General features: G+C 35.4%; 1 protein-coding gene across 8 annotated transcripts in view; it reads left to right on the top strand.

Moving 5' to 3' along the window:
- TANC2 (tetratricopeptide repeat, ankyrin repeat and coiled-coil containing 2) overlaps positions 1-21,250 on the top strand; it is a 361,571-nt gene that overhangs the window by 70,554 nt on the left and 269,767 nt on the right. The window contains exon 1 of one of the 8 annotated variants that reach the window (XM_019466613.2): positions 20,729-20,943. The exons of the other annotated variants lie outside the window; for them this stretch is intronic. The gene's annotated coding sequence lies outside the window, so the exon portion shown is untranslated. Of the gene's footprint in view, positions 1-20,728; positions 20,944-21,250 lie in introns of those variants that run through there. 8 annotated transcript variants of the gene reach the window in all.

The raw sequence follows: 21,250 nt of genomic DNA, 5'->3' as shown, positions 1-21,250 counted from the left end.
ACCTCCTAAATTTTTAAACCATCAGAGTCTGCCCGTGATTGAGACCTGAGCTAGAGATACAATAAAGGGGTTATATTTTTATGTTTTCTTGTGTCATCGTATTACCTTAAATGCTTGGGGTGCTAATTTTTCTGCTGTGTTTTATGACTTGTTCCTGGTGGGTTATTTCCTCATGTGTTTTTAAAGTTTGTTTATAAGCTCATCTTGGGTAGGAATTGTTTTCTGTGGGAGATTCTGTGCTGTTGAATATTGAAATCGTCTGTTCTGCTAGGCATTGCACTAGTATTGCAGGCCATGGACTAATCTTTTGAAGTTTTTTTATTGTGGTAAAATATATATAACATAAATTCTCTATTTTAACCATATTTAATTGTACAATTCAGTGGCATTAATTACTTTCACAGTGTTGTGCAGCCATCACCACCATCTGCCCAAAACTTCGTCAGCTCCCAATTTTTCATCATTCCAAACACAAATGCCATACCTATTTAGCAGTAACTCCCCATTTCCCCCTCCCTCTAGCTCCTGATACCCTCTAATTTACTTTCTGTTTCTCCGAATTTGCCTTTTTAGGTTTTTTACATAGTACAATCATACTATTTTGTCCTTTTCTGTCTAGCTTATTTCATCTAGTGTGGTGTTGCCAAGGTTCATTTGTGTTTTAGCATGTATCAGAACTTCGTTCCTTTTTCTAACTCAATAATATTCCTTTTATGTATATGTCACATTTTGCTTATCCATTCATCTGTGGACAAACACTTGGGGTTTTTTTTCTTCTTCTTTTTCACTATCGTGAATAATGCTACTATGAACATTGTGATACAACTAAGTTTGTTTTAAATTTTGGGGGAGAATATTTATAGGAGTGGAATTGCTGGTCTAATGGGAAAATGTACAGGGTTTTGTGTGAACATAAGTTTTCATTTATTTCAGATAAATGTCTAGAAGGTACTTCAGTTGCATGTTTACTTTCTAAAGAAAATGCCGTCTTTGCCAGAGTGGCTGTTCCATTTTACATGCCTACTAGCCTTGTTTAAGTGATCTGGTTTCTCTTCATCCTTGCTAGCATTTGTTTTTGTCACTATTTTGATTTTAGCTGTTTTGGTAAGTGTATAATGGTATCTCATGCTTTTAACTGCATTTCTGTACTGGCTGATGATTACTGAGCATTTTTTCAGGTGCTTATTTGCTGTCTGTATTTCTTTGGTGAAATATCTACTCATATCTTTTCACTGTCTTCTGATTGGATTATTTTGGTTGGTGTGTGTGTTGAATTTTGAGAGTTCTTTATATATTCTAGCCTTTGTTAGATATGTGGTTTGCAAATATCTTCTCCCAGTCTTTTGATTGTCTTTTTACCTCTTTATCAGGGGCTTTTGTAGAGCAATGGTTTTTAATATTGAGGAAGTCCAGTTTATCACATTTTCCTATCTAAGTACCAGGTAGGGTACTGGATGTTTGAATTTGAATTTGAGTTAAATTCCCTTTAAATACCCCCATGAACAAAAATTACATTATCTGTAAAAATAAGGCACTTTATTAGAAGTATTTGTTACTGGTGGGTTTTTCCTTTTCCTTTTTCCTTTTTTTGGGGTGGGGGAGGTCTATAGTCCACTGAAGTTAATTAAAATCTTTATTGCTCTTTGAATAATGATTGTTCATAATAAACTGTAAAGAAATACATATAATAGTATTTAATGCAAATATAATTGTATTGTAAAAATATCTTTTTCCCTTCTGGGGACAGTACGTTTATTTCACTAATAAACCATGAAATTACAGCATATGCTTTTTAAGAGTTTTTACCTTTTCTGTAACCTGTTCTAACAAAATTTGGTTAAAAAATACACTCTCGGGATGCCTGGGTGGCTTAGTCATTTAAGTGCCTGACTTTAGCTCAGGTCATGATCTCACAGTTCATGAGTTTGAGCCCCGCATCAGGCTCTGTGCTGACAGCTCAGAGCCTGGAGCCTGCTACTTTGGATATCTGTCTCCCTCTGTCTCTGCCCCTCCCTCGCTCATGCTCTGTCTCTGCTTCAAAAAATAAACATTAAAAAAATATACTCCCATTTAATATGAGGAAAGGATCCTGCTTACTTAATTTAGAGCTACAAAATCTTTTTGTAATATCACCTAAACCTGTCATATTTTTTTCTCCAGTACAGTATTTCCCTTTCTGTTTCTCTGCCTATCAATTTTTCCAATTTGTGGTTGGCTGTTGAGATCGTTCTTATGAAATTCATTTGTCCTTGCCAGTTAAGATAGGTTGTCATGGAATTCGAGGTGAAAAGTCATTGGAGAAAGCAACAGAATGTGGTCATATAACAGAGAATAAGGATTCTTATTTGGCAGTAGACAACAGTGAGCCAGAAAAATTAATGTGGTTGGGGAATGAAAAAAGTAGTGAGAACCTTGAAGTTGCATTTTGAAACAAGTTTGATTTTATTGGTTTCGTTTATATTTCTGATATTTGTATCAGTTTAGTAATTAAATTAAGAACACTTCTCACCAGATAGACACATACACTCACACTCATGTTTTCACATCTATTTTTTCCCAGTTTAATTCTCATCCCTTTTTTTTAGAGTTGTTTTAGAGTTGTGCTAACTTCACAAGATGAATTGTTATGGTTTCTATCTTTCACTGTGCTTTATGTATCGTATAAATTATTTATTCCTTGTAAGTTTAATAGAACTCATACATAAAAATGGTTGACCTAGGTTTCCTGAGGGGTTTTTATTGGTAGTTTTTGGACAGTATTTTCTATTTTATTGTCATTCATAGAATTAGGTTTCCTTTAGGTAATTTAGGTAGTCTGTTATTTTCCCAAAAAATTGTCCATTTCATTGAGATTTTAAAATGTACATAAAGTTATATATATTATGGTCATTTGAGATTAATTTAGCTTCTCCTCATACTATTTTCATATTTCTTATCTCTGAGCTTTCAGGCTTATCTTTTTTATTAGCTTATTTCCAAATTTACAACTCCTTGATTTATCAATTTTATCTTTTTCTTGTTTACATTATACATTTTCCTTATATAGCTTTTGCCCTATTCCATAAACTTCTACATATAATCTCATTATTAACTATTCACATGGTCTATAATTCTTGATTTTCCTTTAAACCTGAGTAATTTAATCAGCTTAAAATTTTCCAAGTCATTGATTTTGTTTGTTTGTTAATACTTTGTTATAATTTTCTAGTTTAATGTATGGTGGTTAGAAAATGTCCTGATCATTTGCTTCTCTTTAAAGTAGTGATGGGTGAACTACCTCCTGTAAAGAAACCACCTGTATTTGTAAATAAAGTTTTATTTACATAGCATCACATTTGTGATAGAGACTGTACAGCCCACAGTCCTAAAATATTTACAATCTGGCCCTAAAAGAAAAAGTTTGCCTTGCTTTTAAAGTATTGGAATTAATTTTTCTTGGCTGAATTTTGATCAGATTTTATAACTAGTGGGTTCTGGAGAATGAAATGTATTTTTAATTCATAGGACGAAGTTAACTATATTTATTAAGTAAACCACTAATTTTTTAACTACTGATCTTTAATTTTTAAACTACTAATTTCTTCTCTTTTATGTTAACTTCTTTTGCTTAGTTGAGCTTTCAGTAATTTTGCCTTAAATATGTCTGGATTTTGTATTTAAGGTGTATCTCTTATAAATGTCATGTATTTTTTGTCTTGTTATATCCAATTTGATTTTCCATTTTTAAATGGTAAAATTAGTCCATTTACATTGACTATATAACTTGATATGATTTGGTTTAAGTTTCTCATCTTGCTCTTTGTTTTGCATTCCGTATGTTTCTTGTTCTTTTTTCCCCTGCTTTCTGTCTTGAAGATTTATCAAAAAAATTTTTTTATATTCTTTCCATTTTCTTGGCCTTTTAGCTATACCTTCTTGGAATTTTTTTAAAGAGATTACACAAGGGATTACAGTATGCATCTTTAACTTTTTATGGTTTAACTTGAATTTTTATTTTACTACTTTGTTAGCACTGTAATGACCTTATGATATTTAATTCTATTTATAGCACACACTTCCATTGTCTTATATTTTACTTCTATAGTATATATTTTACAATACATTGTATTACTGTTGCTTTATGTAGTCAGCAGTCTTCTTAAGATTTAAAAAAAAGTCTTTTTTTATTTACCCATATATTTACCTCTTCTAGTGTATTCCATTCCTTCTTATAAAATGGTGTTATATCTGAGATTTTTTTTCACCCTGTGGAATTTCCTTTGCATTTCTTGAAGTGTGGGTCTGCCTGCAGTGAATTATCTCAGCTCTTGTTTTCCTATGATGTTTTTTTTTTTTTTTTGCCTTTATTTTTTGAAGGATATTTTCCTTAGGTATGAAATTGTAGATTGGTAATTTTTTTCTTTCAACACTTTAAAGATGTTATTCTATTATGTTTGGACTTTTATTGTTTCTAATGGGCGCTCACCCATTATTTGCTGTGTTTCTCCCACCCTTCCCAACTTGGAATATAATGCGACCTATGTATTTATTTAATTTGATCTGGTTGTTTTTAATTTTTTTTATGTATCTTGGCTTTTAGTATTGGGCTGTGATATTGCCTAGGTGTATGATTTTCTTTCTCTGTTTTGTATTTTGGAGATGTCTCATCAATTGTGGACAGCCTGAGCCATTATTTCTTAAAGTAGTTCTTTTTTTTTTTTTAATCTGTGTTTTAGAACTTTATATATATTAGATTCTTTGATATTATCTGTCACGTATATCAACCTGTGTTCTTTTTGTTTTTTGGACTTTTTTTTCTCTTTGGTTAATGTATCTTGGCCTGTCTCCATGTTCATTGATCCTTTCTTCTGCTGTGTCCAGTCAGCCTTTATGCCCAGGAAATTAATTCTAATTCAGATAATGTTTTTCAGTTACAGATGCTCATGTGGTTCTTTTAAAGATAATTACATTTCTCTATTGAAATTTTCAGTCTTTTCTATTTTTTTCTGCTTTAACCTCTTTTTTCTTAACTTACACATACTAGCTAAAAATAATAGTTTAATAGCTGATGTCCCTGCTAAGATATATATGCATCTGCTTCTATTAATTATTTTGCCACTTGATTATGGGTCATATTTTCTGACTTCTTCACATATCTGAGTTTGATCTTTTGGATTTGATGGGTCGTTGAAGTGGATAAGAGCTAGGTTATAGTTTAGTTTGTTTCAGTTCACATGTATTCCATATGTCTAGGGTGAGATCTGTGTGTATGTCAGTACTTAGCAGGATTCTGGCTAATTCCATCTGATTACGAGATCATAATCAACTCTCTTGTCAGGCTTCCAGTCCTCCGTGCTGCCACTGTGAACTTGGTGGAAGTCCTGTGTGGAGAATCATTGGGCCTGGAGACCTACTTTGAATATAGGATTTCTTCATCTTCTGTATCAGAAGCTGGCAAACTGTGGCCTGCAGGCTTAATCTGGCTGCCACCTGTTTTTCTAAATAAAGTTTTATTGGGACATAGCCATACTCATTTGCTTATATTTTTTCTAAGTCTGCTTTCATGCTATAAGAGCAGAATTCTGTGGTTAGAACAGAGACTGAAATATTTAATATCTGATTCATTAAGGAAGAATTTGCTGACCTCTGTTCTATACTATCAAGCAAGTACACAGAGTAAATAAAAATTTTGCTGATTTCTCTTTATCTCACTGGAGCCTCTGCCTGTAGCAGAAGTATTCCTCCTACTACCCATGCTTTGATTTTGTAAATGACCATAGTGATCTTAAATAAATTTAATCGGATCATATCAACCCTAATCTTAGAGTCCTACAGTAGTATTAGTAGGTCTTAGAATAAAATTCAAAGTCTTCATCTAAATTTATAGAGCCTTTGGTAATATAAATACTCCCTAATCTTCAACCTTCTTCTTCTTTTTTTTTAAATAGACTTTATTGGGGCACCTTGGTGGCTCAGTCAGTTAAGCATCTGACTTTGGCTCAGGTCATGATCTCACAGCCTGTGGGTTTGAGCCCCACATCGGATTCTGTGCTGACACCTCAGAGCCTGGAGCCTGCTTCAGATCCTGTGTCTCCCTCTCTCTCTCTGCCCTTGCCCTGTTCATGCTCTGTCTCTCTCTCTGTCTCTCAAAAATGAATAAACATTAAAAAAATTTTTAAGTAGACTTTATTTTTAGAGCAGTTTTAGGTTTGTGGCAAAATTGAGGGGAAGATACAGAGATTTCCCATATACCCTCTGCTCCCCCACGTACATTAATATTCACTGGCCTTTCACCTCAGTCTTCTCACTGAACTTCTTTCTCAGCCCCTACCGTGTTCATACTCCATCCAATTACCATTTCTGTCCTTATAGTAGATACCATTTTTTGATATATTTTACTTTGTTTGGTTTGGATTATTGTTTATCTTCCTTAATAAATGTAAGCCCTACAAGTTCACTATCTTATTTCTAGCATCTAGAAATTAGTAGATCTATAAATATTTGTTGAATGAATCAATATACTGTTTTTCTCTGACTCACCATCTTCTGCCTTCACTCTCATCCTGCTTCCATATTACTTTTATTAGGGTACTAATTTTAGCTAAAAAATTCTTAGTTGGCAGGACCTGACCTCACCTACCTTCTGTAGCCTCATCCCTGTAATACTTATTTTATTTTGTATTTAAAAAAGTTTTTTTGAGAGAGTGCATAAGTGAGTGAGGGGCAGAGAGAGAGAGACAATATCCCATGAGGGGCAGAGAGAGAGAGAGTGAAGTGGGGCTCACCTGAACCAGAGCTCAATTTCACCTACTGCAGAACTTGAACTCATGTGAGATCATGATCTGAGCTGAAGTCAGATGCTTAACCGACTGAACCACCCAGAAGCCCCTCCCTGTAATTCTTATTAAGAAACTTTCTACTTTATCTAAATCAGACTTCTTAATACTTTCTATTTTCTGTACCCCTTTGATCATGACATTCACCCTGTATAGAATAAACTTGCCATTTATCCTTGAGTTACCTCTTTAGTCCTATCTAATCAATCACTAAAATCCAGCTTATGTGTCATTTTGGTTCACAGTCATCAGTCTTTTCCCTCACATACTGTAGTACTACTTACTGCCTGTATTGCTAATATGAAATTTAATAATATAATGCCTTCTATTATTTATGAACTTTCTAGAAATGTTTTCCTAATATAGTTTATCCTAAGGGTAAGAGAGATGCACACTTCTTTCTGTCCCCCCATTAGTTCAGACTGTCACTGTATTTACATTTATATATCTGTATTTCATTCAAAGTAAATGTAAGAAGTCATGTTAAGTTACTGTCTTTGATGAGGCACGAATTGAGTAACTGTTACCTTACATTTGCATATGTTCTATGTTTCACAAAAGCAGATGACTTTAAATATATTACCTAATTTAGTCTGTATAACAAATACCACTTCATTTTACAGATGAGAGAAAAAAGACTTGCCCAAGATAAAAAGACTTTCTCAAGTGTCTACAGCTAGTAGACAGCTGTAGCAGAAAACATCGAATTTTTACTCTTCATATCTGAAGAGTGACTGAATAAATTAGACAGTTCATAGTGAAATGAAGTCTAAACTGAGATCTGAAAACTATGTCTTTTCTTTAAAGTAGCAAGTTGGATGTTATGAGATCTTAAATTGGTAAGGATTATATCAAAGGAACAAGTAGGCAAGAGTTTGGTGGCTTCATGTTAAAAAAATGGGTACTAGTGTTAGGGGCTGCTGGGTGGCTCAGTTGGTTAAGCATCCAACTTCGGTCAGGTCATGATCTTGCAGTTCGTGAATTTAAGCCCTGCATCAGGCTCTGTGCTGATAGCTCAGAGCCTGGAACTTACTTTGGATTCTATGTCTCTTTCTCTTTCTGCCCCTCCCCTGCTTGTGCTCTGTCTCTCTCTCTCTCAAAAATAAACATTAAAAAAAATAGGTACCAGTTATATGCTGTGAGTTGACTTGTCAGTTTCCTATAGTTTATTATTTGAAAAAATTGCCTTAAATGTAAACTAACATTAGCATCTCTCCATGGCTTTCGTGATTATTAAATGTACAGTAATACACTTGATGTTAATTTAAAACATTTTTTCATGCAGCAGAATATTGGCCTCAGTCATTTTTCTGCCCATACATTCCTGCAATATTTACTGAAAATATTAGGGGCTCTCATCTAGAGTGGTAAAGACAGAGATTAGAATGGGAGACATTAAGTTAGATAATGCTCCACTTCCAGTTGTAGAAATTTTCTCCTCTGTTCTTACTGACTTAAGGTAGAGTATTTGGGGATGGGCTGGTGGGAAAAGAAAGTTGGCAGACAGAATGGAATGATGAATACAAAGGCCATAGTGAGAAATTACAGCAACAAGTACCCCTTCTTTATGTCCCTCCTTTTATTTTGTACCCCTTTTATATTTTGTCTCTGTTGTAATTATCACTATTTATCTTACTGTGTATCTTGTTTCTCTTGTTTTTTAAATTAAATTAAAAAAAAATTCTTTTTATTATATATATAAAGAGAGCATGCACAAGTAGGGAAGAGGGGCAGAGAGAGAGAGAGAGAGAGAGAGAGAGAGAGAGAGAGAATCCACACTCAACATGGAGCCCTATGCAGGGCTCAATCCTATGACGCTGGGATCACAACCTGAGCCAAAAATCGAGTTAAACGCTCAACCAACTGAGCCACCTAGGCGCCCCTTATTTCTCTGTTTTATTTTCCTCCTTTCCTACTGGAAAACAAGTTTCATGACAAGTTCACTGTCTTTCCCACTTCTGTATCCTGTCTGGCACCTGGTAAGCACTCAATAGTATGTATTTGTTTTATGAATGAATAACATTTGAAGGAAGTTAACTCTGGGGTCAGTGTATAAAATGGACTATGGTGAAGAGATAGTAGTTCAGAGATGATGAAAGAGCCAAAGAAGTGACAGCAGGGGGCTCCTGGGTGGCTCAGTTGGTTAAGTGTCCAACTTTTGATTTGGGTTCAGGTCAGGATTTCATGGTTCACGAGATTGAGCCCTGCATGGGCTCTGTGCTGGCAATGTGGTGCCTACTTGGGATTCTCTCTCTCCCTCCCTCTCTGTCCCTCCTCTGTTCTCTCACTGTCTCCCTCTCTCTCTCAAAATAAATAAACATTAAAAAAAAAAAAAAGGCGACAGCAGGACTAATGAGGTTACACAAGGAAGACATTTTTGGGGTGAACTAGAAAGGATTTGGGTACTAGGGTATCAGGGAAAGGAAAAGAATGAGCAGAAATAATTTGTTCTGAGATTTCTGACTAGAGAGCCTGGCTTACTGGTGTCATTACGTCATTCCAGGCCCATATGCTATGCACAGTGATCATATATTAAACGAATAACTCTCCAGAAATAAGCTTTTACCTTTTGCACAAAATCTTGCTTTTAAATGTAATTTGTTTAACTCCGTGGTTTATTTCCATTCTTCTGGGTTTCTTTGTAATTTACTCTTTTTTTAATTTTTATTTTTTGAGAGACAGCATGTGTGCAAGTGGGAGAGGGACACAGGGAGAGAGAGAATCCTAAGCAGACTTTGTGCTCAGCGTGGAGCCCAACTCAAGGCTCAATTTCAGGACCATGAGGTCATGACCTGAGCCAAAATCCAGAGTTGGACTCTCAACCTACTAGACCACCCAGGTGCCCCTATAATTTACCCTTATTTGAGCTTTGAGATTATGCTTCCCCTGGATTTTAGGACAAATTAATGTTACAGCCCTTTTAGCACTGCTCTGCAATATAGCAGCTCAAAGTCATAGTTTGGTACTTTCATAGTTTACCATTTCCATCATTGTTGCTGAAGAAAGAAGCCAGAGAAAAATATGTAGAGGTTTTGCTGTTAGCACAAGTCCTTTTGTGACTAATTCTTTCCAGCTTATAGGAAGTAAGTTTTCATTCTTCTAATTAGCTTGTGCTTATTTCCAGGTGCCTATACTCTGCATATTGCACAAGGTGCTTGAAATATAAAATACTGATTGAAGTTCCTCTGATGAAACTGACTTCCATTATTAATCCAATCATATGTTTTAAAATTTTTTTTTTAACGTTTATTTATTTTTGAGACAGAGAGAGACAGAGCATGAACGGGGGAGGGGCAAAGAGAGAGGGAGACAGAGAATTGGAAGCAGGCTCCAGGCTCTGAGCCATCAGCCCAGAGCCCGACGCGGGGCTCGAACTCACGGACCGTAAGATCGTGACCTGAGCTGAAGTCGGACGCTCAACCGACTGAGCCACCCAGGCGCCCCTCCAATCATATGTTTTAAATAGCAGTTTTTTAAAAGATTAAATTATTTAAACTGGTTTAATTTGGACACTTTCTGCAGATCAGTTACTTTAAAAAGCCAAGTATATTTCAGATATGCCACTTATGATCCTACATACATAAATCAGAATGTTCAATGAAGAGAGATAAATATTTAGGAAATATGTTCTAATTTCTGATCTAAAAATAGATTTAAATAGTGGTCAAATATATACTTTTCGGGATGCCTGGGTGGCCCAGTTGTTTAAGCATCAGAGTCTTGATCTCAGCTCAGGTCTTAATCTCAGGGTCATTAGTTCAAGCCCCATGTTGGGCTCTGCGCTGGGCTTAAAAATAATGTATATATGTGTAATTTTTTTAAATGCTTTTTTTATATAGCATATTTTGATGTATAGTAATGCTCTCACCAAATTAAAATAGTAAATTAATGCTGTCAAATTTTTCATCTGAATATATGTAGTTTTTGTTTTCTTAGAAAATTTTAAATATTTCAAATTAAAAGCCTCTAGATTATAGATTTGTGGTTTTGTTAATTTGTGGTATTCTATATTATCCCATGGTTTCCTCATACATAATATATAATCATGCTTACTTTTTATGGTATATGGCAGTTTTAATAATAATATATACATGTACTGATGATAGTAAAAGGTTAATGAGAGAGCCATGAAATGAATGAGATGCTAAAAGGAGAAAGTGTCTTTTAAAAATTGCTTTGGTGCAGCATTCATACACTCTTGCCCTCAAGAATCTCTGGAATACAGTTCTGTAAATGGAAAGCATTTTTCATACAAGTATAATTTGTATGTCTTTAAAGAAACTCAATAACCAAAAATTTAACATTAAAAATATGCTCTGCTCCACCCCACCCCATTTTCATAGATTTTTCTATCAGGTTTTATTTGACTTCTGGAAAAAATAGGTTAACTTAATTTTTTTTTTCCAGATTCAGAATGTTCTGAGCAGGAGTCATGTTTTTTTTTTAATTCATCCCTAAGTATCTTCCATCAAAAATCCTGGTTCTTTAAAGGAATTTCAAAGGAATCTTTTATGCATTATCAAGATGTAAAGTAAACTGGTCATGTTTTTAAACTAAAGATAAACGAGCTGAGTTTTGTTTTGTTTTGTTTTTTTCCTAAACCACCATTAATCTTTTAATAAGTTGAAGAAACAAGTAACACTGAAAATGTTATCTTTACTATTAGAATGACTGAAATTCTTGCATGTAGCTCTGTGATTCAACAATTTTCAAATGACATGTCTTTTGTAAAATTACTTTGTGTAATCAATAGGGTATATCAGTGAAGTAATATTAATAAAAATATATAGGATAAAGATAGAACTATAACACTAATTTTATTTCTTTTTTTATGACATTTTTTAAAAAGTTTATTTTTGAATTTTTTTTGTTTGTTTATTTTAGAGAGAGAGAGAGAGACAAAGTGGGGGAGGAGCAGGGAGAGAGGGAGACACAGAATCCAAATCAGGCTCCAGGCTCTGAGCCTGACGCAAGGCTTAAACCCATGAACCATGAGCTCATGACCTGAGCCGAAGTTGGACACTTAACGGATGGAACCACCCAGGCGCCCGTTGAAAGTTTATTTTTGAGAGAGAGAGAGAGAGAGAGAGCGCAAGAGCGAGAGCACATGTGCATGTACAAGTAGGGGAGGGTCAGAGAGAGAGGAGGCAGAATCTCAAGCAGGCTCCACACTGTCACCAAAGAGCCTGATAGGGGGCTCAATCTCACAAACAAAATGGTTCATTTCTATAACAAAATGGTTTTACTATCCTCAGATGAGTCTATGTCATTGAAATGTCCTTTCTGTGTGTATTATCAGGGAGCAGGAATTCCTGTCTTCATCAAGATCCTTCTTCCCAGACTAAGAATCAAATGGACATTGACAGGTTAATAGGAGAAAATCAAACTTAATAGGCTAAGAATGGAAAATCCATATAGACATGGAAATTACAAATGCAGGCAACATAAGGTATATATATGTCATTCTGAACTAAGGAGAGGAAGGGGTCTGGGGCTTTAAAAGGAAGGAATGCATGAAAAAAGGTAAATGTTTAGTAAAATGTTTGCTAGGCCACTCTGACACAATGCTAGGCCACTCTGACACAATGGGACATAGAGGACTTTGATCAAACAGATCTTGCTAGGTTCCTCCCTATCTACCATACTTGGCTTATGTAATAATGTGGTTATCTATGGGAATAGCTCTTTTCCTAGAGTAGGTTATCTAAGTTCTTTTTAGGCAGTTGAAGGGGAAGGTAAAGCACTTTTCTTGAATTTGCGGGGTTTTAATTGCTTTTTTTTAAATGTTTTAAAATTTATTTTTGAGAGAGAGCACACGCACACACACACATACACACAAGCATGAGAGGAGGAGGAGCAGAGAGAGAGGGGGGACAGAGGATCTGAAGCCGGCTCTGCACTAACAGCAGAGAGCCCAACTTGGGGCTTGAACTCATGGAGCTCATGACCTGAGCCAAGCTCAGATGCTCAACTGACTGAGCCACACAGTCTCCCCGTTTTAATTGCTTTTTAACTCAAAATGATCTTTATACCAAAGTGGCCCATCTTGGGGCAGCCTGTTGTTGGCTCTTCCAGTACATAAAGATATAAAACTTGGAAAATTACTTTGTTCATCTGCATGCAATAGATTCAGGATCAGCATACATTTACTGAATATTTATTATGTGCCTTTCACTGTGTTAAATACTTTAACCCAAATTATACTCGTGTGTTAGTCTATATTAACTTGAAATATGTGTAAAATTTGAAAATTGTGGGAAAATTTTGCTCACTAAGGATTTTATTTTAGGGAGCTTATCATTTTGATTAAGAAGAATTTGGTAAATATCATTTATGGTTATTATACAGCCTTTAGGTAGTAGTCTGTGCTCAGACCAAGAATGTTATTGAGAACAGAGACATCTCTTATCTGTTTCGTTTCCTTGGTCCAGTTTTCTTAATAAATATTTGTCACATGGCATGAATTTTCTGAAAAAGCCATAATATTATTTCATGTTATATTTTGTAACTAAAAAAAATCAGATAAAGCTAGTTTTAAATCACTTTGAAATAACTTAGTGACCCTTTAGAATAATACTGTTCAGTAGAACTTTCTGTGATGATGGATATATTTTTATAAGTCTGTATTCAATAGCATAATGGAAAGAACTTAGGACTGCCCCAAGTACAGTTAATTAAATCTCAAAGATTTTTTTTAGTACTTACTTTGTAGTAAGCATTATGATACATGTTGCGGATAGTTCCTGTTCTCAGGGAGCTCAGACTCTAATACAGAAGAGAGATTCCAAACGTATCAGTGATAATACAGTTGGGGATAGGCAGGAAGGAGAGGAGAATTCAAGTTGAACTTTGAAGGATAAGTATGCATTAGGGGTCCACGTAGAGAAAGTAGCATTTGCCAGTAGATGAAGATGGGAGACTATATGGTGCATTCCAGCAACTGTAAGAATTCTCTATTCCTGGAACCTAGGGTGAGTTAGAAAGTTGCTAAAAAGGATGGACAGTTAATCACTCATCAGTTAATGAAATGTTTTGTGTGCCATGCTAAAGAGTTTGGATTATATCTTTAAAGCCATAAGGGAGCTGTTACAGGGTTTTAAACTGATGAGTAAAAAAGATTTTAGCATGAGGGCACCTGGGTGGCTCAGTGGGTTGAGTGTCCGACTTTGGCTCAGGTCATAATCTCATGATTTGTTAGTTTGAGGCCCACATCAGGCTTGCTACTGTCAGTGCGGAGCCCGCTTACGATCCTTTATCCATCTCTCCCTCTGCCATTCCCCTGCTTGCACTTTCTCTCTCAAAAAATAAATAAAACATTAAAAAAAAAAAAAGGAGTTTAGCATTTTAACTCAGTACCCTGGTCCCAGGTTTATTTAAGTTTGAAATTTCTAGAGGAAATGAGAACTTTCTGTTAAAATTTATGTTTGATTAGATCTTGTATAATTTTTTCCCTGGTCAGTTTTATTTGCTGTTGTAACAGTTAGAATGGTTAGAATTACCAAAGATCCAGTTTAGAATGACTGAAATATGAAGAAGATTTATAAGCTCATATAATAGAGAATTCAGGAGGTGTGGTGATTTATAGATAAGTTAATTCTGAGGCTCAGCAGCATCACGAAGGACTCTGTTTCTTTCCATCTTTCTGCTGTGCCATTTTCAGCATCTCGGTAGTGGTTTTCTGGCTTGTTCTTAAATAGCTGCAAGAGAACTACCATACCTTCAGCTTGTATACCTACACACAGCATTGTTTGGAGACTGGTAGAACAACAGGCCTTTCTGGGTCCATTTTTAAGATTGAGGAAAACTTACCAGAAAGCTTTCTCTCTCCCGCCCCCATTCGCTTCACATCCCATTGGCCAAAGTAAAGCACATAACTTTTTTTTTTCGTTTTTTGTTTTTGTTTTTGTTTTTTAATTTTAGAGCGCATGTGAGCAGGGGAGAGAGAAAGAGAGAGAGACAGAGAGAGAGAGAGAGAGAGAGAATCTTAAGCAGGCTCTATGCTCAGTGTAGAACCTAATGTAGGGCTCAATCCCATGACCCTGGGATCATGACCTAAGCTGAAATCAGGACTCGGAAGCTCAACTGACTGAGCCACCCAGCTGCCCAAGCACATAACCTTTCTTAAACCAATTAGTGGAATTTCAACTGTTACTATTAAGATTTATTTACTAGTTAAGGTTTATTTGCTGAGGCTAGGGAGAGAACCAGCCTAAAATACCTGAAATAAAATCAGGGTTATCTGCTTTGAAGACATATCTTCTTTACAGACTTGGTTTATGACCTGCAAAGCTGAAGACGGCCCTGAGAACCATAGGATTTTTCTGTGTAAGAGGCCTTGCCTGGGAAACAAACCAGCTGATCAACCTAGAAGATAGATTTCTATATTGTTCTTGACCAGGGTTATTCTTTTCTAGTCTAGATTAGGAGTACATGGGAGATTTGCTCTTACTAAATTTTTTTCTTCCAAATATGTATTTTTAATGATAATGAATCCTTTTTGTGTCTTTTGTTAAGGAGCCAGATTTTTCAAACTCAAATATTTGGAACAGGTTTGTCTGCCCTTTTGCTGTCGCTTTCCATCCTAACCGCAAAAGACTTGGCTGCTTGAAGTTTTGGGTGTTTGGTGGGAGAAAGACAATATTGAAGAAAAAAACTGATTATTTCAAAATAATGCTTAGCTGTACTTTTTCTGCTCTAAAAATTTACTTTATGCCCCGTTCTGTTACCTCTGGTATTATTCATGTACTAGTTAGTTAGTGTAGTCATTTCTTTACTCAGAATATTGTGTTACTTAGCAATTAATTCTTAGTTCCCATCTATGGCCAGACTTGGAGTAAATCTCCTTTCTGTTAACCTTCCAGTCACTTTATATTCTGAGGCTAAAATACTATTAGGAACTCTGTAGATACTTCTTTCCTCCCTTCCTGTCTGTGTGCTGTCTTTTCATCCCTGATTATATTGTGAGCACCTATTATGGGTCAGGTAAAATACTGAGGGATACAGTTTACTTAGAGATATAAGACATAGTCTCTCCCAGATTATACTCTATGGTATAAGTAAACCTGTAGTATTAAAATACAGTATGAGAACTATTATGATGAAGTTCTGTACAGGATGCTGTTAGAGCATAGAAAAAGAACTCCATCTCAGACTTGAGGGAAATGGAACAATTCTGGGAGGAAGTAGTGACTTGTTTTAGGTAGAGGATACAGAAATTATAATGGCTGAAGTTGTGAGGGAACTTGATACATTAGGGAACAACATACAGATAGTTTGGTACTTTCTTATATTTGCTTTCTTTATCTTATATCTGCTTTCTTATATCCATTTCTTATATCTGCTGCTTTCTGTATGTCTGTTTCATTCTTCTCTGACCTTACACATTAGTTTCCTCTGTTCAGTTCACATAGTGGAACATAGCTACTAACAACACTTCACTTTTACATCTTAACAGCTTAGGCACCCAGAGGTGAACACCAACTCAATCATTTTGTTTTCAAATCCATATGCCCATGGGTAGGTTCACTCTCTCCTAACTTAGGTCTTGTATGCACCCTGGACAAATCAGTTCTACTCTGGACTGGGGTTTGGGTAAGGTTTGTCATCATGTCACCTTGGGTTAGGTAACTTACCTCGGTAGAAATCAACCATGGCAAAGGGAGGGAGTAAATTAGCAGATGGAATGAAGATTGGTAAAGGGCAGTTCCCAGAAAGGGGTGTGGTATGATAGTGGGCAGGGCAAAACAACGCATGTCAATGTTAGGAGCAGTGGCAGCAGTGTCCAAGTGAGAGATAATGAGGGCCTGAAATTAAAAGGTGGCAGTGGAGATGGAGAGATCCCACTGGACTTGATTGATTGAGTTTGGGCTAAATGAAGAAGGTGCCATCCTTTTATTTATTCATTTATGTATTCACTCAACAAAAAATACTGGCTGAGTGCTTGCTCTATGCTAGCTATAGTTAGGGGTACTGGAGATACAGCAGTACCATAGTTCAAGTTATTGTCCTGGTTATGCTGTAACTTACTCAAAGATTACTCTCATGTTTCTGGCTTAGATGGTTGGGCGAATGGTGGGTTCCATTCACTTGAATTTTAAGAGGGAATGTAATGAATTAATTTTTGGAGATAAGTTTTCAGTGATAATGGTATATTCAGGAGAAGTTAGATACATGGGTTAGGGGCTTAGGAGAGGGCAGAGTAAGAGGTCTAGAATTGGGAGTCGTGACCACATGGTGGTGGCTGAAGTTTTAAAAACTTGTAAGGTAGGATTTACTTTGTATGTGTGTATGTACAGTTCAGTGAATTTCAACATGCATATGGATATATGTAGCTGCCACCACAATTAGCATACATAATGGTACACGTTACATTATGGTACCCCTTCTGGTTACACCCTTACTCCATCCCTAATCCTGAAAAGCAATGAGCTATTTTTCTTTTTCTCTGTAGTTTTTGTTTGTTTGTTTTAAGAATGGGATATAAATGGAAAACAGAATAATAGAGCCTTTAAAGACTGGCTCCTTTCATTCAGCATAATGCCTTTCAGATTCATTCAAGTTGTTGTGTCCAGCAATAGTTTGTTGCTTTTTATTGCCCAGTGGTACACCATTGTATAGATGTACCATTGTTTCTTTATTCATTCACCCACTAAAGAACATTTGGGTTGTTTCCATTTGGTCGAAGTTATGAGTAAAGCAACTTAGAAACATTCATGTATAGGTTTTTGTGTGAATGTAAGCTTTCATTTCTCTAGGGTCAGTGCCTAGGAGAGAGATTGTTGGATTATATGGGAGGTATATGTTTAACTTTATAAGAAACTGTTAAACTGTTTTCCAGAGTGGCTATACCATTGTCACTCCCACCAGCAGTGTATGAGAGTTCCAGTTGTTGCACATCCTTGCTAGCACTTGGTACTTTCAAGATAGGTAGCTTTTAATTTTAGCCATTCTGTCAAATGGTCAGTGGAAGCTCATTGTAGTTTTAATTTGCATTTTTCTAGTGGCTGATGATGCTGAACACATTTTCATGTGATTATTTGCCTTTAATATATATATCAAGTGTCTGTTTAGATTTTGTCCCATTTTTTAATTCAGTTATTTGTTTTCTTGCTGTTGAGTTTTGAGAGTTCGCTGTATATTCCAGATATCCATCCTTTGTTGGATATGTGAATTGCTTTTTTGGTTCTCATAACAGTGATTTTTTTTTTTTTTCAGAGCAAAAGTTTTAAATTTTGATGAAGTCCAGTTTATCTCTGTTGTTGTTGTTGTTGTTGTTTAAATGGGTCATCCCTTTGGTGTCATATCTTAAAACTGTGCCTAACCCAGGTCATAAAAATTTCTCTTATTTTTTCCCTGTAAGTTTTATAGTTTAGATTTATGGTCTGTTTTGAGCTATTTTTCATATAACATGTAAGATTAAGGTTGATGTGTGTGCTTTTTACATATGGATAGGCAGTTGTTCCTGTTGTTGAAAAGAACATCCTCTCTCCTTTGAATTACTTTTGCATCATTGTCAAGTCTGTTGGCCATATTTGTTTGGGTCTATTTCTGTGCCATCTATTCTTTTCCACTGATATGTTTATATCTGTGTATAATAGCATACTGTCTTGATTACTGTAGCTTCTAGAAAGTCTTAAAACAGGGTAGTGTGGTTCCTGTAACTTGATTTTTCTTTTTCATACTTGTTTTAGATAGTTTAGATCTTTTGCCTTTCCATATACATTTTAGAATCTGTATCTATATAAAAAAAAAATCCTTCTGGGATATTGGTTGGAATTGCATTAAATCTACAGACCATTTGGAGTAGACTTGAAATCTTTACTATGTGGGGTCTTCCAGTCCATGAATATGATATGGTTTTCCATTTATTTAGATCTTACCTGATGTCTTTCATTAGCATTTTTTACCATACAGATCCTATATTTGTTTTGTCAAATTTATGCCTAAATATTTTTCTTTTTAATTTTATTAGATGTTGTTAATGGGATGCCATTAGAATCTTGTTTTCTATTTGTATATTGCCATTGTGTGTGTGTGTGTGTGTGTGTGTGTATACATATACACGTGTGTATATGTATATAGATTTATGATTGATTTTTTTTTTGACATTGTACTATGACCTTGCTAAACTCACTTCTTAGTTCTACGAGGTGTTTGAGGGGGGGTGGTTTGTTTGATTTTGGTAGATTCCTTTCAATTTTTAAGTGGACAATAATGTCTTCTAAGGATAAAGATAGTTTTAGTTCTTCCTTTGTAATCTGTGTGCACTGATTAGTACTTCTAGTATGATGGTAGCCAACAGTGGTGAGAATGTGTGTTCTTGCCTTGTTCCTGATTTTAAGGGGGAAGCATTTAGTCTTTACCACTAAGTATGATGTTGACTGCAGGTTTTTTGTAGATGTTCTTTATCCAGTTGAGGAAATTCCCTCCTATTCCTAATTTTCTAATGTTTTCATGAAGGGATGTTGGATTTTTTAAATACTTTTCTGCATCAAGTGATATGATGATGCAATTTTTCTTCTTTAAATCATTAATATGATGGATTACATTGAGTGATTTCCATAGTAAACTAGCTGAGCATGCCTAGTATAAACTCCTCTTGGTCACTGGGTGTGTGTGTTTATACATCATTGGATTTGATCTGCTAATTTTTTGTTGAGGATTTTTGTTTCTGTGTTCAAGAGGGATATTGGCCTATAGTTTTCTTATTTTGTAATGTTTTTATCTGCTTTGATATCAGAATAATTTTGTCTTCATAAAATGAGTTGGGAGTATTTCCTTCTCTTTTCTGGAAGAGATAGTGTAGAATTGGTGTTATTTACCTAAATGTTTGGTAGAATTACCTGTGAAACCATTTGGGCCTGGAGATTTCTTTTTTGCAAAGATTATTTAATCACAATATTTATTTAATAGTTATAAGAATATTCATGTTACTATTTGATTTTGGTTGAGTTTTAGTAGTTATTAATTACTTATTAAAAGATGTGTTTGGGGTGCCTGGGTGGCTCAGTTGGTTAAGCATCCGACTCTTGGTTTTGGCTCAGGTCATGATCCCATGGTTCATGAGTTCAAGTTCCACATCGGGCTCTGTGCTGACAGTGTGGAACCTGCTTGAGATTCTTTCTGTCCCTCTCTCTACCCCTCTCCACTCGTGCTCGCTCTCTCTCTCAAATAAATAAACTTAAAAAGAAAAAAGACATTTTTTGAGGACCAAGTTTTGCTGCTGACTAGCTGTGTGACCTTGGGAAAGGTACCTCAGTGTTAACCTCTCTGGTCCTTAATTTGTTCATCTGAAGAATTAAAAAGACTTTTTTTGATTCCTTAAGATTTTTCCTGGTTTTTGGATTCTAGAATTCGGGTAGGATAAAAGTGTATGTGTTTGAAGTTTATGTGAAAGGATTGTGAGCCTCTGTTTCTTTTTCATCTGTTAGTGTTTGAACATTGGTTTACCTTGATTCACTTAGCCTTTTAACAGAGAAGTTCTGTATTTTCTTATCAGTGGATTATGTACTGATGAAAAGGTATGGTTAGAGGCAGGCCTTTTTATGGATTTATACATGATATACTTACGGTATACGAAAAATTACTTTCATAATTATGTAAGAAGATGTAAGGTAAATCATATGCTGGCTTTTAATGTTCTATATTTTTGAAGAATTAAATTACCAGTTTAGAATTTATAGAGTGTTAGAAATGTATTTCTCTTTTGGTGATTACTCTTCTGAATCTTCATAATTTAGTGATTATCTTTCTGATTTAAAAAGTCACTCATTTTTAGCTACTTAATGGAGATAATGTCTATAAATATTTTATGTAAAATTCATTTTTAAAAGGTGCACACTTGTGTATCCTGTCCATTTATTGGGTTAAAGCAAAGTGAAAATAGCATACAGATCTGCTGCTGAAGGAAACATTAAGTGGCAGCTGCAGCTGGAGGATTTTACGTAGGCACCTGTGGGTTTGAGTGCGTTCAATATACAGACTGCAGCAGGAGGCTGGCACTGCCTCTGCTGACTCCAGTACACTCCTTCACTGCTGTCTGCCGATCTCTCCACTGGCCAGAAGACAGACAAAATGGTGCAGCACGTAGAGGGCATGGGAAAAAAATAACCGTCAATATGATTCGAAGGTGGGTTTGCTGCATTGAATAGCAGAGAAAATTGTTTAACAAGATTAAAAGCTTGGATATAGTTCAGTATGTCAGAAATCCTTAGCTGTTTTAATGTTTGATTGTGACCATTTAAGAATGAAAATGTATAGTTCTGAAATCTGCATGCTCCCTATATATAGAGGTTTCAGGTATATTGCATGTGTAACATTTAATAAATGTATGCATGGTAGATTATAAACAGATTTATATTTGTACTAAATGTGTATAATGTGTGTGTGTGTTGTGTGTATATATATGTATAGATAGATAGATAGATAGATATAAC

This window comes from Panthera pardus, unplaced genomic scaffold, assembly GCF_024362965.1.
Source record: "Panthera pardus isolate Hobbes unplaced genomic scaffold, ASM2436296v1 HiC_scaffold_3, whole genome shotgun sequence".
Lineage (NCBI taxonomy): Eukaryota > Metazoa > Chordata > Mammalia > Carnivora > Felidae > Panthera > Panthera pardus.
The sequence above is the reverse complement of the archived record's forward strand: the minus strand, read 5'-3'. Positions and strand labels throughout refer to the sequence as shown.